Source organism: Prionailurus bengalensis, chromosome B3 (assembly GCF_016509475.1).
Source record: "Prionailurus bengalensis isolate Pbe53 chromosome B3, Fcat_Pben_1.1_paternal_pri, whole genome shotgun sequence".
NCBI lineage: Eukaryota > Metazoa > Chordata > Mammalia > Carnivora > Felidae > Prionailurus > Prionailurus bengalensis.
The window spans coordinates 72,050,138-72,063,203 of NC_057355.1; the positions used below are offsets into that span (position 1 = coordinate 72,050,138).

General features: G+C 42.2%; 2 non-coding genes across 2 annotated transcripts; both read right to left on the minus strand.

Annotated features, from left to right (window-relative positions):
• Positions 1–10,147: 10,147 nt before the first annotated feature.
• Positions 10,148–10,238, minus strand: TRNAY-GUA. The gene is given in 2 exon segments: positions 10,148–10,183; positions 10,202–10,238. It is a non-coding gene; the product is annotated as a tRNA-Tyr (tRNA).
• Positions 10,239–11,488: 1,250 nt separating this feature from the next.
• On the minus strand, positions 11,489–11,578 carry TRNAY-GUA. Its single transcript is given in 2 exon segments — positions 11,489–11,524; positions 11,542–11,578. It is a non-coding gene; the product is annotated as a tRNA-Tyr (tRNA).
• Positions 11,579–13,066: the final 1,488 nt, after the last annotated feature.

Sequence of the window (13,066 nt, forward strand, 5' to 3'; positions counted from 1 at the left end):
AAAACATGAATAGACACTTCTCTAAAGAAGACATCCGGATGGCCAACAGGCACATGAAAAGATGTTCAGCATCGCTCCTTATCAGGGAAATACAAATCAAAACCACACTCAGGTATCACCTCACGCCGGTCAGAGTGGCCAAAATGAACAAATCAGGAGACTATAGATGCTGGAGAGGATGTGGAGAAACGGGAACCCTCTTGCACTGTTGGTGGGAATGCAAATTGGTGCAGCCGCTCTGGAAAGCAGTGTGGAGGTTCCTCAGAAAATTAAAAATAGACCTACCCTATGACCCAGCAATAGCACTGCTAGGAATTTATCCAAGGGATACAGGAGCACTGATGCATAGGGCCACTTGTACCCCAATGTTCATAGCAGCACTCTCAACAATAGCCAAATTATGGAAAGAGCCTAAATGTCCATAAACTGATGAATGGATAAAGAAATTGTGGTTTATATACACAATGGAATATTACGTGGCAATGAGAAAAAATGAAATATGGCCTTTTGTGGCAACGTGGATGGAACTGGAGAGTGTGATGCTAAGTGAAATAAGCCATACAGAGAAGGACAGATACCATATGGTTTCACTCTTATGTGGATCCTGAGAAACTTAACAGGAACCCATGGGGGAGGGGAAGGAAAAAAAATAAAGAGGTTAGAATGGGAGAGAGCCAAAGTATAAGAGACTGTTAAAAACTGAGAACAAACTGAGGGTTGATGGGGGGTGGGAGGGAGGAGAGGGTGGGTGATGGGTATTGAGGAGGGCACCTTTTGGGATGAGCACTGGGTGTTGTATGGAAACCAATTTGTCAATAAATTTCATAAAAAAAAATAAATAAATAATAAAAGCCAAAAAAAAAAAAACTGAGAACAAACTGAAGGTTGATGGGGGGTGGGAGGGAGGGGAGGGTAGGTGATGGGCATTGAAGAGGGCACCTTTTGGGATGAGCACTGGGTGTTGTATGGAAACCAATTTGTCAATAAATTTCATAAAAAAAAATAAAAAATAAAAACATAAAAAAAAAGACTTACTACACAGCTACAGTGATCAACACACTAATGGAATTGGCAAGAGAACAGACAAACAGATCAATGGATTAGAATAAAAAACTCAGAAATAGACCTACATAAATATAAGATTAGAAGAAGGCTACTTTGAAGAAGTAGCAAGGGCAATTCAATGGAGAAAATGGGACTGTCTTGGGGTACCTGGCTGGCTCAGTCGGAAGGGCATGCAATTCTTGATCTTGGGATCATCATTGGGTGTAGAGATAACTAAAAATATAAATGAATACACTTTAGAAAAGAGAGAGAGAGAGAAAGGGGATAGTCTTTTCAACAAATGGTGCTCAACTAGACATCCACATACCAAAAGAAAAAAAAAAGCCTCTAGACACAGATCTTACACCTTTCACAAAAAGGAACTCAAAAGAGATCATAGACTTAAATGTAAAATGCAAAATAAAATTTCCAGAATATAGCACAGGAAAAAAATCCAAATTACCTTGCATTTGGCACTGGGTCTTTTAATACAACCCAGAAAGCAGGCTATGAAGAAAATATTGATACATTGGACTTCATTAAAATTGAAAGCTTTAGCTCTGTGAAAGACACTGTTAGAAGGATGAAAACACAAGCCACAGACTAGGAGAAAATATTTGCAAAACATATGTGTGGTAAAGAACTTGTATCCAAAACATAAAATGAACTCTTAAAACTCAACAATAAAATAACAAGCAGCCTAGTTTTAAAAATGGGTAAAAGATCTGAACACACATCTCACCAAAGAAGACACACAGATGGCAAATAAGCATATGAAAAAGCATTACACATCATTAGGAATGGCAAATTAAAACAATGAGATACCCTACATACCTAGTAGAATGGCTGAAATCCAAAACACTGACAACACCAAATGCTGACAAGAGTGTGCAGTAATAGGAATAGCAATTAGTAATAGGAATAGGAATAGCAATTCATTGCTGGCAGGGATAAAAAGGATACAGCCACTTTGGAAGACAGTTTGTCAGTTTCTTACACAGCTCAACATAGACTTACCATATGATCCAGCAATCATGCTCCTATGTATTTACCCAAATGAGTTGAAAACTATGACTACACAAAAATCTGCACATGAATATTTATAGTAGCTTTATGCATAACTGCCAAAACTTAGAATCCACCAAGATATCCTTCAGTAGATGAAGGGATAAATAAACTGGGATTCTTCCAGATAAATCCATCAGTGCTAAAAAAGAAATGAGCTATCAAGCTATAAAAAGACATGAAGGAAAACTTAAATGCATATTGCTAAGTAAGGGAAACTAGTCTAAAAAGGATACTGTGTAGTTATAACAATATGATATTCTAGAAAAGGCAAAACTATTGGAAAAGTAAAAAGGTCAGTGGTCGGTTTCCTGGCTGGCTCAGTCAGTAGAGCATGTGACACTTGATCTCAAGGTTGTGAGTTCAAACCCCATGTTGGGTATGTAGATTACTTAAAAATCTTAAAGAAAAAAAAATCAGAGGTTTACAAGGGAGGGATGAATAAGTGGGGCACAAGGCATTTGGGGGGCAGAAAAACTACTCTGTATGTTACTGTAATGATGGATACATGAAATTATGCGTTTCTCAAATCTATACAACACAAAGAGTAATGTCTATAGACTTTAGTTATATATCAATGTATCAATATTGGTTCATTGATTATAACAAATGTATTACATTAATGCAACATTTTAATAATAGGGGAAACATGAGGAGTATGGTGACTTGTAATTTCTATGCAATTTTTCCGTAAACCTAAAACTGCTCTAAAAAGTAGTCTAATGACTTTTTAAGAGATTCTTAAGGCTCCAATATTTAACAACATAAATTAAAGGTGGAGGAAAAACTAAGTTTCCAGACTTTACTGTCATGTATTGGGTTGTAAAGTGATATTTATTTTTTAATTGCCTATCTTTAGAATATCATACTTGAATTATGTATGGGATATCAATGACCTCATATAACTTAAAATACCCTTCAGACCATGCAATTCCTTCTGATTTTTGACTATCTAGAAACAGTAGCACTTGTGTGTTATTGGCTTTTGAGCTATTGAAAACTATAAGATAGTTCTTTAATATGTGAAATCTGAACACCTTTGGCTCCATAATAGTTGAAAAATTTGATTCATGTAATTTCAAGTTTTTAAACAGCTGTAGTTTGAGAGTTTGTTAAAGATAGTGAAATAGTTTGTGTTTCTCTTTAGGGAAAAGGTGATAAAAGCACTTTTTTTTTTTGTATGAGCATTCATCCATTTTTAAAAATAGTTGACTTTAGGGATGCTTGGGTGGCTCAATTGGTTAGTCATCTAACTTTGGCTCAGGTCATCATCTCACTGTTCATGGGTTCAAGCCCTGCATCAGGATCTGTTCTGTCAGAACCTGGAGCCTGCTTTGGATTCTGTGTCTACCTCTCTCTCTTTGCCCCTCCCCCTTTCATGCTCTGTCTCTCAAAAATAAATAAAAGTGTTACAAAAACATTTTTAATAAAAAAATGATTGATTTTAATATCTTTATTTAGATATTAAAAGTTATTTTCCTGAAGAAAGTAAATGTTTCACATAAAACCTCAAAGAAAAATTTAAGGCTTTTAAAATGTTGTATTTAAAACCTTTGGAACATAGATACATTGTTTGTGAAGTTTTAGGAGAACCTATTTTTTCTAATAGAATAAAAGGTCATCAAAATATTATTTCAGGAATTACATTGCTTTAAAAACTGATGAAAAAAAAAGCATTTGGGATGGGTTATCAATTGTTTTTCTTATAAATTTGTAGGCATTCTTCACATATTTGGGATATAAATCCTTTGTTGTATACACAAATACATTCTCCACTCTGTGCAGGACTGTTCACTCAACAGAATTTTTTGTTTTTTGTTTTTTTATTTTTTTCAGTGGAATTTTTTAAATGAGATTTTACTTCTAATGTAGCCCAATTTATCATATTTATCTCTTTATGTTTGTTTTTATAGGTCTTGTTTAAGAAATATTTGCCTGTCTCAAGGTCATCAAGACATTCTCTTATGTTTTTTTAAAATAAGCTTTACTATTTTACACTTCACAATTGGGTTTATCATTTATCATTTTACATGTGATATGTGCTTTAATAAATCAAGATTCATTTCCCCCATTATGTTAGGTGAATGATCCATCACCATTTATTGAAAAGTCTGTTCCCTCCCCTCTCTCACTAATCTTTGTCATAAATCAGCGACCAACCATTCGTCTATTTTTCTAAACTGTACTGTTCCATTGGTATATTTGCCTATCCTATATCACTACCACTCTGACTAAATTGTGTCTTCATAATAATTATGACTGCTTTCTGATACAGCAAGTCTTCTCTATTTGTTTTTCTCCAAGAGTCTATTAAACTAGTTTTGGCCCTTTGCATGCCCATATATACTTTAGAATTGTCAAGTTGCACTGCCTAAGTGTGGAATTTTTATTGGATTTTAAGATCATAGATTACTTTAAGATTTGACATTTTTATAGTATTGAGTTTTCCAGTACAGGAAAAAAACAGGGGCTGTCTTTCCCTTTGTGTAGCTTTTCCTTAATTCTCCAATAATATTTTGCATTTTGTGTCTGGAGATTTTTGCACATTTTAAAAGATGTGTTTCTAGGTATTTCATTGTTTGATGCTATTATAAAGGTAATCTTTTTAAATTTAACATTCTAACTAGTTGATTATGGCATAGAAGAACGTAAGTAATCTTTGACTATTACTTATTATTGCTAGTAATACACCTGTAGATTTTTTTTCTTTGGCTTTATGCAGTGAAGATTTATTTCTCAGTCATTTCACAGTCTTGTGGGCTGCAGCAGTGGCTTGGAGATCCAGGCTCCTCAATGTAAGGTCTGCACAGTCACCAAGGATGAGGAGGAGAGCACAGGGTTGGCATACGAGGACACTTATATCACTTGTGCTCACATATCTCAGGCCAGGACTGATGAGGTTAACTGCAAGGGCGGGGGAGGGGCGTGGCGGTATGTGTCATGGTGTACATGAGCCTTCACACCTCACCACAGACACCAGAGAGAAGAGAGAGGCGAGAAGAGAAGGTGTTTCAGACTATTGTCACCAAAAGCCATCCCACTAACCAAGAGGGACAAACACCTAGGAGTTCATTGATTTTCAGTTGGTGGATCTTAAATCCTACAAATGGTGTCCACAGTATTGTTACTTCGTAGATTTCTTCACATTTTCTTTTTACTCAATCATTTCTTCATTTTTATTTCTTCTAACGAAAGCCTTCAGTATAATGTGAAACAGCAGATTAGTGGGCATCCTAATCGTGTTTCAGGCTCAAACAGAAATCTAACACCATTTCACCATTAAATATATTGTGAGATACAAGATACAATGAGACTTCCTTTTTGCAGAAACACTTCCTCAAACCAAGTAAATTGACTTCTATTCCTAGTTTATTTATCATTTTTACCATGACAGATATTGGATTTTATTAGACGGATTTTCTGCATCTATTTTTCTCCTTTGGTATCTTAGTGTAGTGAAGAGCATTAATTTTTCTAATGTTAAATCAATCCTACTTTTATCTAATAGCTCCAGTTCTGTCAGATAAGTCATAATTTCTATATATATCACTATTTGGTTTGCTAATTTTCTGTTTACAATTTTTTATATCTATGTTTATGAATGAAACTGGCCCATGGTAATTTTCTTATGTTCTTGCTTGCTTCTGACATACAATTCACATTGGCAGCATAATATGAATTATTTCCTTATACGTGGGGAGTTTCTAGTTAATATCACTGTAGATTTCTAGTTGTTATCACTCCTATATTTTGGCTAAATAACCCTTCTTATCTTTGTTTTATCTCTCCGATGTCATCAGCAGATATTTTCATGTATTTTTTTCAACTTTCAAATTTCCTCAGGGGTAGAGTTAATTTGAATATCTTACTGTGTGATTCCCAGATGCTTCCTCATTCGCTTTTCATCACAGAAAACCCTGGGCTCTTTATGTGGGATATGTCATCTATGGTTGTTATCTTAGAAGAAATTATGGGGCTGTTTTTGGTCTTCCAATAAAGCAGGTCTCTAGTTATTACTCCGAGTTGTAATGATTCATTCACAACCCTCATCTTCCTTGAACTGATGCTGTAATGCCTTAGGCCAGTTAATATTTTCACATATGCTGGGTGTCTGTCCTATGCAAAATGAATACAGCATTGCCCCAAATTTCAAGGAGCTCACTCCTAAAGAGGATGTGAAAGTATACCATCTGTATGTTGTGATAGGTGGAAAGGTGAAAGTAATCAAGGAGTACCAAAGACACAAAGAGGAGGAGAACGAAATTGAATCTTGAGGAGCTAGGAGAAGATTGTGGTAAAAGATGATCCTGAAATGATTCAGAGATAATGGGAAGGACTTTGATAAAGGATGAGGCAGAGGGATCAAAGCAGAGTGAGAACCTTGTCATCACCTGGTGTTTGTAAGCCAGGAAACATGGTACATTTTGACTGAGTCACAGAGTTTGGGCCGAGGTGGGAATGGAGGGAATGGAATTGAATGTGCAGAAGGGGCAGAGAGAGAAGAAGAGAGACAGAATCCCAAGCAGGGTCTGCTCCATCATTGAGGAGTGTGATGCGGGGCTTGATGTGGGGCTCCAACCCATTTGAATGGTGACATCATTACCTGAGTCGAAGTGGGACACTTAATTCAGATGCTTAACTGACTGAGCCACCCAGGCCCCCATTAGAATATTAAGGTGAGAGGCAGAAAAGCTCACTTGTAAAAAGAGCAATACTTGCCATCTTCTGCGACAGTGCTGGCCTTCCACTGAGGGTGGGTCATGCTACAGGACAGAGGGACAGGAACTCATTTCCCCTCTTTGTGACACAGATTCTTGCCCTGTTATCTGACATACTGAGGGGGAAGTGAGGCTGCAGGGATGGGAACAGCACTCAGGAAACCAAGCCCTGCCTACGAAGAAACTACTTGTTTTTTTATGTTTTAATCTCAAGTGTGGCTTCTCAGATTCAGTTTTCTGCCTGGTTAAAAAAAAAAAAAGAGGGGGAGGGTGCCTTCTGATTCTGAGTCACTGTATTATCTCTCAAGGCTACCAACTTCTAGGATCTCACCCTCTCCTGTTTCAGAGAGTTTTATTTATTGGACAGTGCTCAATGATTTTAGTAGGCTCTGAGTTTATCTGATACGTTATCTGACATTTTTAAAGTAGGGCCCACAGCCAACATGGGGCTTGAATTCACAAGCCCTGAGATCAAGAGTCCAGTGCTCTACCAATTGAGCCAGCCAGGCACCCCTCTAAAAGCTACTATTTAAATAAGGAGGCTTTGCCACAAAATGCCCCAAGATATTTCAGTCTGTGTGCAATATAGGACTAGCAGGCAAAAGTGTACCTGAGAGGAAGATATCCCTTGTCCTCCATCTCGAACAGATGCTGACATTTTTCCACTCTCCTTTACACACTGATTGAAAACATATCCCACTTGAGGTCAGGTCTCAGGTTTCTCACTTATGGATTTTACATGCAAATAGTCATATATAAATATATATATTTATACATATATATACATTTATACATATATATTCATTTATACATATATATGTATATATTTTGTTTGTTTGTTTGTTTGTTTTTGCCAGTCTTGGACTACATCCTTCTTGACTGCTGGTATTAGCACAAGTGCAGAGATGGAGGAGAGTGACAAAAGCTTTGGTTTCTAATTAATCCCATTAGTGAAAAGTAAACATTTTTATTTATAACCTGTTTGGAACTATTTAGTTACCACTGGGGGTGACCTGCACTCAAGAATTATATTGATCCAGGCATCAGGAACCCCCTTGCTGAGAAAGGCTACCCAGGTGGTAAAGAGATGGTGAGGTTTAAGAAAGAAAGAAGACAATTTCAAAGGATCTTTTTTATTTTACTTTGTTTTTAAGTAATCTCTACACCCAAAGTGGGGTCTGAACTCACAACCCCAAGATCAGGAATTGCATGTGCCAACTGAGCCAGCCAGGCACTGCTCAAGAGATCTTGAATGGAAATTTCCCGATTCCCTATTCTAGTCAAATCTGAAAAAGAAGTAAAGCCTTCATTCAACATAAGATTTTTCTCTCCCAACATTAGCAATGTTTCTGCCTTTATCTGTCAGCTCACCCAAGCCAGGCAGCAACAAAAATGTATGTGCAGAGAAAGTGATAACGGGAGTGGAGATGAATGTTGAAGTACATGAACATTACGCATTTTTCTTCTTCTTGCCATTCTGCTAGAATAACATATAGATCAAGTGATAAAGCCATGGTGATTTCTCTATGAAGACTCAAACGGGATGTTGAGAAATCTTCCCCTTGCTTCTGGAGTGAGTAGCAATTAAAACCCAAGGGATGTGATGAGATTGGGTTAAATTTCATGCATGATTATCAATACTTCATTTCTGGCTAGTCCTGGACTTGTATGGATGCTCTAGTGATATTATATACGGTTACACACAAAATCAACACTCTTCAGGTTTCTGTGTATTTTTCTAAAGCTGTTCTGTGTCCACTGAACTCACCTGATCACAGATCTAGTCTCCTGTTCTAAAAGTCAACTGACTCCAGGCCATTGGTGCTACCAGAAGACCTCTCCCATTTTTTACTCTGACCTCTACCCCAGCCTGAATTAAAACTTTCCAAGGTTAGTTTTAGTTTTAGATTTGCATGGAATGTCCTATGTACCTCTACTACAGTTTTCAGGACATTATATTTTAATTATCTGCTTCCATCTGTCTGTCCCCTACAAACACTAAACTATTTAGGGCAAGACCTACGTTTTAATCTCTCTTTCCCTGGCACAATCACAGTACTTGGGACAGATTAGGTACCTATTAAAGGGTTTGTGACTAAAACATACACAGTCTTAAGGAGTGACAGCTTTTTTGAGCCAACATGACCTAGGTTCTTGAGCTAAGAGGATGTAGGACTTGCTATACCCTTATTGATGAATACCTGCTTCAGTTCATATTCTCAGGGAACATTTCTCAGTAGACAGGAAAAAACAAATCTAAATGTAATGGTGGAAGCATTAGCCAAGTGCACAAAGAAGTAGAATTCTCGGGTGTCAAAGAGAGGCCAGAAATGTCATCGTTGATCCCACAATGCTAATTTCTGCATATGGTGACATTCAAACCTGAGGTCTCTTTGCCGAGAAAGAGTTATAAAATCTTCATGTAGATCACCTGTATGTGCCCAATGGTGTGAACAGAGTAGGAAAGATCACTGTTCTTATGACAAAAGCCACAAAACTCCAGAGGCAAAAAGTGCAACACAAATAAAACCTGTGTCTGTCAGGAGCAACAATCTAGACACCCACGTAAATAGGCCACTGAGAGTTATAATCATCCCTTTCAAACTACATACAAAATTACATTTGCATCCTACAAATGTCAGCTAAGGTGCAGTCCAGAATTGGCAATTATTTGAAAGTTCTCCAAGGGCAATTCTGTACAAATACTATGCTAAGCACGAAGATGAGCCATTTCTGTCTTTGTAGATCAAAATATTTACCCAGCATTGGAATTGGGAAGCAAAAACATAGAGGAAAGAAAAGAGTACACCCGTGCACAGATACAGAGAATGAAACAGTGAGTCTCCAAGAAGGATGCCAAGGTTGTCCTCTAACCGCTGTGTTGGCCTGTGTGCTTGGGGGCCTCCAGGGCTTGCCCTGGGCAGCACCTATTTGGCCACCTCTTTGGCAGGGATCTGCCCATCTGGGCAAATTGGTGTTGGTGGCAGAGCCCAGAACACAGGGGGTGGGTGCATTAGTGTAAAGTGCCCTGGATGGTGTGGGAAGTGGCTGCTCAGGGCTCCTCCATAAAGCCCCAGCAGGGTGGACTGTTTTTGCGCTGCAAGGCACCCGTCTGTGGACTGCAGAAAGGTGGTGCAGGTGTTCCTTAACGACAGCATACACCTGGCTGTGCAGGGGTTCCCGAAAGCTTCTCCTGGCTTTGGACTGTGAGAGTGAGTTTGCTGTAATCCTGACCCTGCCAGGTTCAGAGGAGGGCTTTGGCGTTAAGCACTAGCCGCTGGTGGAGGCCTTCATGAGGGCCAGTAAAAATGACAGGCACCTCCTTCGAGCCGGAATCGAACCAGCGACCTAAGGATGTCCACATCGCGTCTAGTCTACAGTCCTCCGCTCTACCAGCTGAGCTATCGAAGGGTGCACGGCATTGGGGCTGAGTCACCGCTCTTTCTGGAAATGACGAGGCCAAGACTGGACCGCCCCAGGCGCAATTTGCCTTGGATTCGTCAGAAGCTGCCTTTGAAGGGAACCAAACACACGCTGCTACGTGATGGCAGCCGGCTGTCCTGGGACCGCGATTTTCAAGATTCCCGACTGGGGCCCTCACCTGTTGCGTCTTTTCGCCTCCCAGAGTTCCTTAATACAGTGGGAGAGGAGACGATGGGGGGACTACGGCCATCCGTCGGGGCCAGAAAGTCATTAAGAGGGGGAGGGGAAGGGACGTTGGCGAAACGGATGCGTGGGTCGGGTGGGAAGGGCTTGCGGAGCAAGGGAAAGGAGAACCCACCCCATGGGCGCTGGGTGGGCGGCCGCGAATCGCAGGACCTCAAGCTCAGGTGGAGGCCCCTTGGAGGAATCTCGCCTCTCGGCGCCCTCGCCTTCCCCGTGTTGTGAGTGCCAGCCCCCGCCTCGTCCCCACGCCACCCACTCACCATGCACCTGCCGCGTTGCGCCCCCAGGACCTCGGGGTTCACTTTTCTGAGCGGGGAGCCTTACTGGGAAGTGATGGGGAAAGGCTCTGGCGCCAGGCTCAGAGACCACGGCCACGGGGCCCCGGCGTCGCGGCCATTCTGGGCACTTGTCTCCCCGCCTCTGCCCCCAGACCCGGATTCTTGTGGCTGAGACGGCTGCTCCCCGAAATAGCTCACAGTTCTGTAGGCTTCCCGGAGACGCATCGAAGACAATTTCAAGAGTCTGAAGTTGGGCTAGACAGACGTGAGACGGTGCTCAAGCTAGGAGGAAGCTGAGGAGAAGGAGACTGAGACAGACGTTGAGAGAGTAGGTTTTCAAGAAGGATGCCCAAGACCCGTGTGATGGCCTGTGTGCTTATCAGCCTCCAGGGCTTGCCGAGGACAGTGCCTGTTTGGTAGGGATGTATGTTTAGCAAAAACGGTGGTGGCAGATCCCGGAGCTACAGCACCGGGTGCATAAAAAGGGCTGGCGTCAGGGCTCCTTGATAAGGCAGGAGTACCAAGCAGACTGAGCGCTGCAGACCATGGGTGTGCGGACTGCGGAAAAGAGGTGCAGTTGTGTTCCCTGGGGATAGATAGCACACACGTAGCTGTATAGGAGTTCTGAAATTGTTTCCTGGCTTTGGTCCCTCCTGCGAGGCCTTTGACACTAGCCGGTGGAGGCCTTCATGAGGTCCAGTAAAAATGACAGGCACCTCCTTCGAGCCGGAATCGAACCAGCGACCTAAGGATGTCCACATGCGTCTAGTCTACAGTCCTCCGCTCTACCAGCTGAGCTATCGAAGGGTGCACGGCACTGGGGCTGAGTCACCGCTCTTTCTGGAAATGACGAAGCCAAGACACTGGTCCGTCACAGGTGCAGTTTGTCTTGGGTTGGTCGGAAAGTCCCTTTGAAGAGAGCCAAACACACGCTTCCACGTGATGGTAGTCAGGTGTCCTGGGACCGGGATTTTCAAGATACCCAACCCGGGCCCTCACGTGTGGCGTCATTTCCCCTCCCGGAGTTCCTTAATACAATGGAGAGGGGGGGCGACTAAGGCCGTCTGTCAGGGGCCAGAAAGCGGATAAGAGGGAGGGGGGCGGAGATGGAGGCGTTGGCGAAACAGATGCATGGGTCGGGTGGGGAGGGCTTGCGGAGCAAGGGAAAGGAGAACCCACCCCATGGGCACCGGGTGGGCGGCCGCGAACTGCAGGACCTCAGGCTCAGGTGGAGGCCCCTGAAGGAACGCCGCCTCTCAGCGCCCTCGCCTCCCCAGTGTTGTGAGTGCCCGCCCCCGCCTCGTCCCCACGCCACCCACCCACCACGCACCTGCCGCGCTGCGCCCCCAGTGGGGCTCACTTTTTGGCGTGGGGACCCTTGCTGGGAAGTGATGGGGAAAGGCTCTGGGGACAGGCTTAGAGACCACGGCCACGGGGCCCAGGCGTCGCGGCCATTCTGGGCACTTGTCTCCCCACCTCTGCCCCCCGACCCGGATTCCTGTGGCGGAGGCGGCTGTTCCCCGAAATAGCTCACGGTTCTGTGGGCTTCCCGGAGACGCACCGAAGACAAGAGCGGCAGAGATCACCGGCGTGAGCCCGGTTGGACTCCTTTGCCCTAGTTCCAGATCCCATGCTCCCCAAGACATCTCATCCATCCAGCGAAGGTCTCCCAGAGGCACAACAAGCCACACTCAAGTGCCCCTGCCTTGAGCGTGTGTGGGCGGCAGGTGTATCTGCACCTTCGAGGATAGGGGTGAGGGGTAGTGCCTTTGAGCCGGTACTACTCTCTCTGTGTGGTACCAGGCAGAAAGAGTCAGCCAGGCCGGGTTTGTAGTTTTGCATGCTCTGGTTCTCTCAGGCTGTGCTGCATTCCTCTCTTGTCTTGTTGGGAGCAAGCTTCAATTTTGAGCCCAGGTATTTTGCCATAGTGAAAATGTGTCTTTGGATTTTAATTATTAATAAACCCTCAAAATTGTCTCATCAACTGCAGCAAAATATACCACAGCAGTGCACGTTATCATTATAGGGGACAACAGTGGATGAAGGGCAGTTAGAGTATACATGGGAACTCTGTACTCTGTGCTTAATTTAACATAATACTGTCCCCAAACATAAAGTGTATTAATTGAAAAATTAATAAATTTATTTGACTAATTTTATTTATTCAGATGTATATATACTGACTTACCAGTCTCTAAGAGAACTATTCCCCAAAACATTAAGAGTAACAAGGTATAGAATATAAAATGTAAATGTTAAAATAACGAGTGGTTAGGGGCGCCTGGGTGGCTCAGT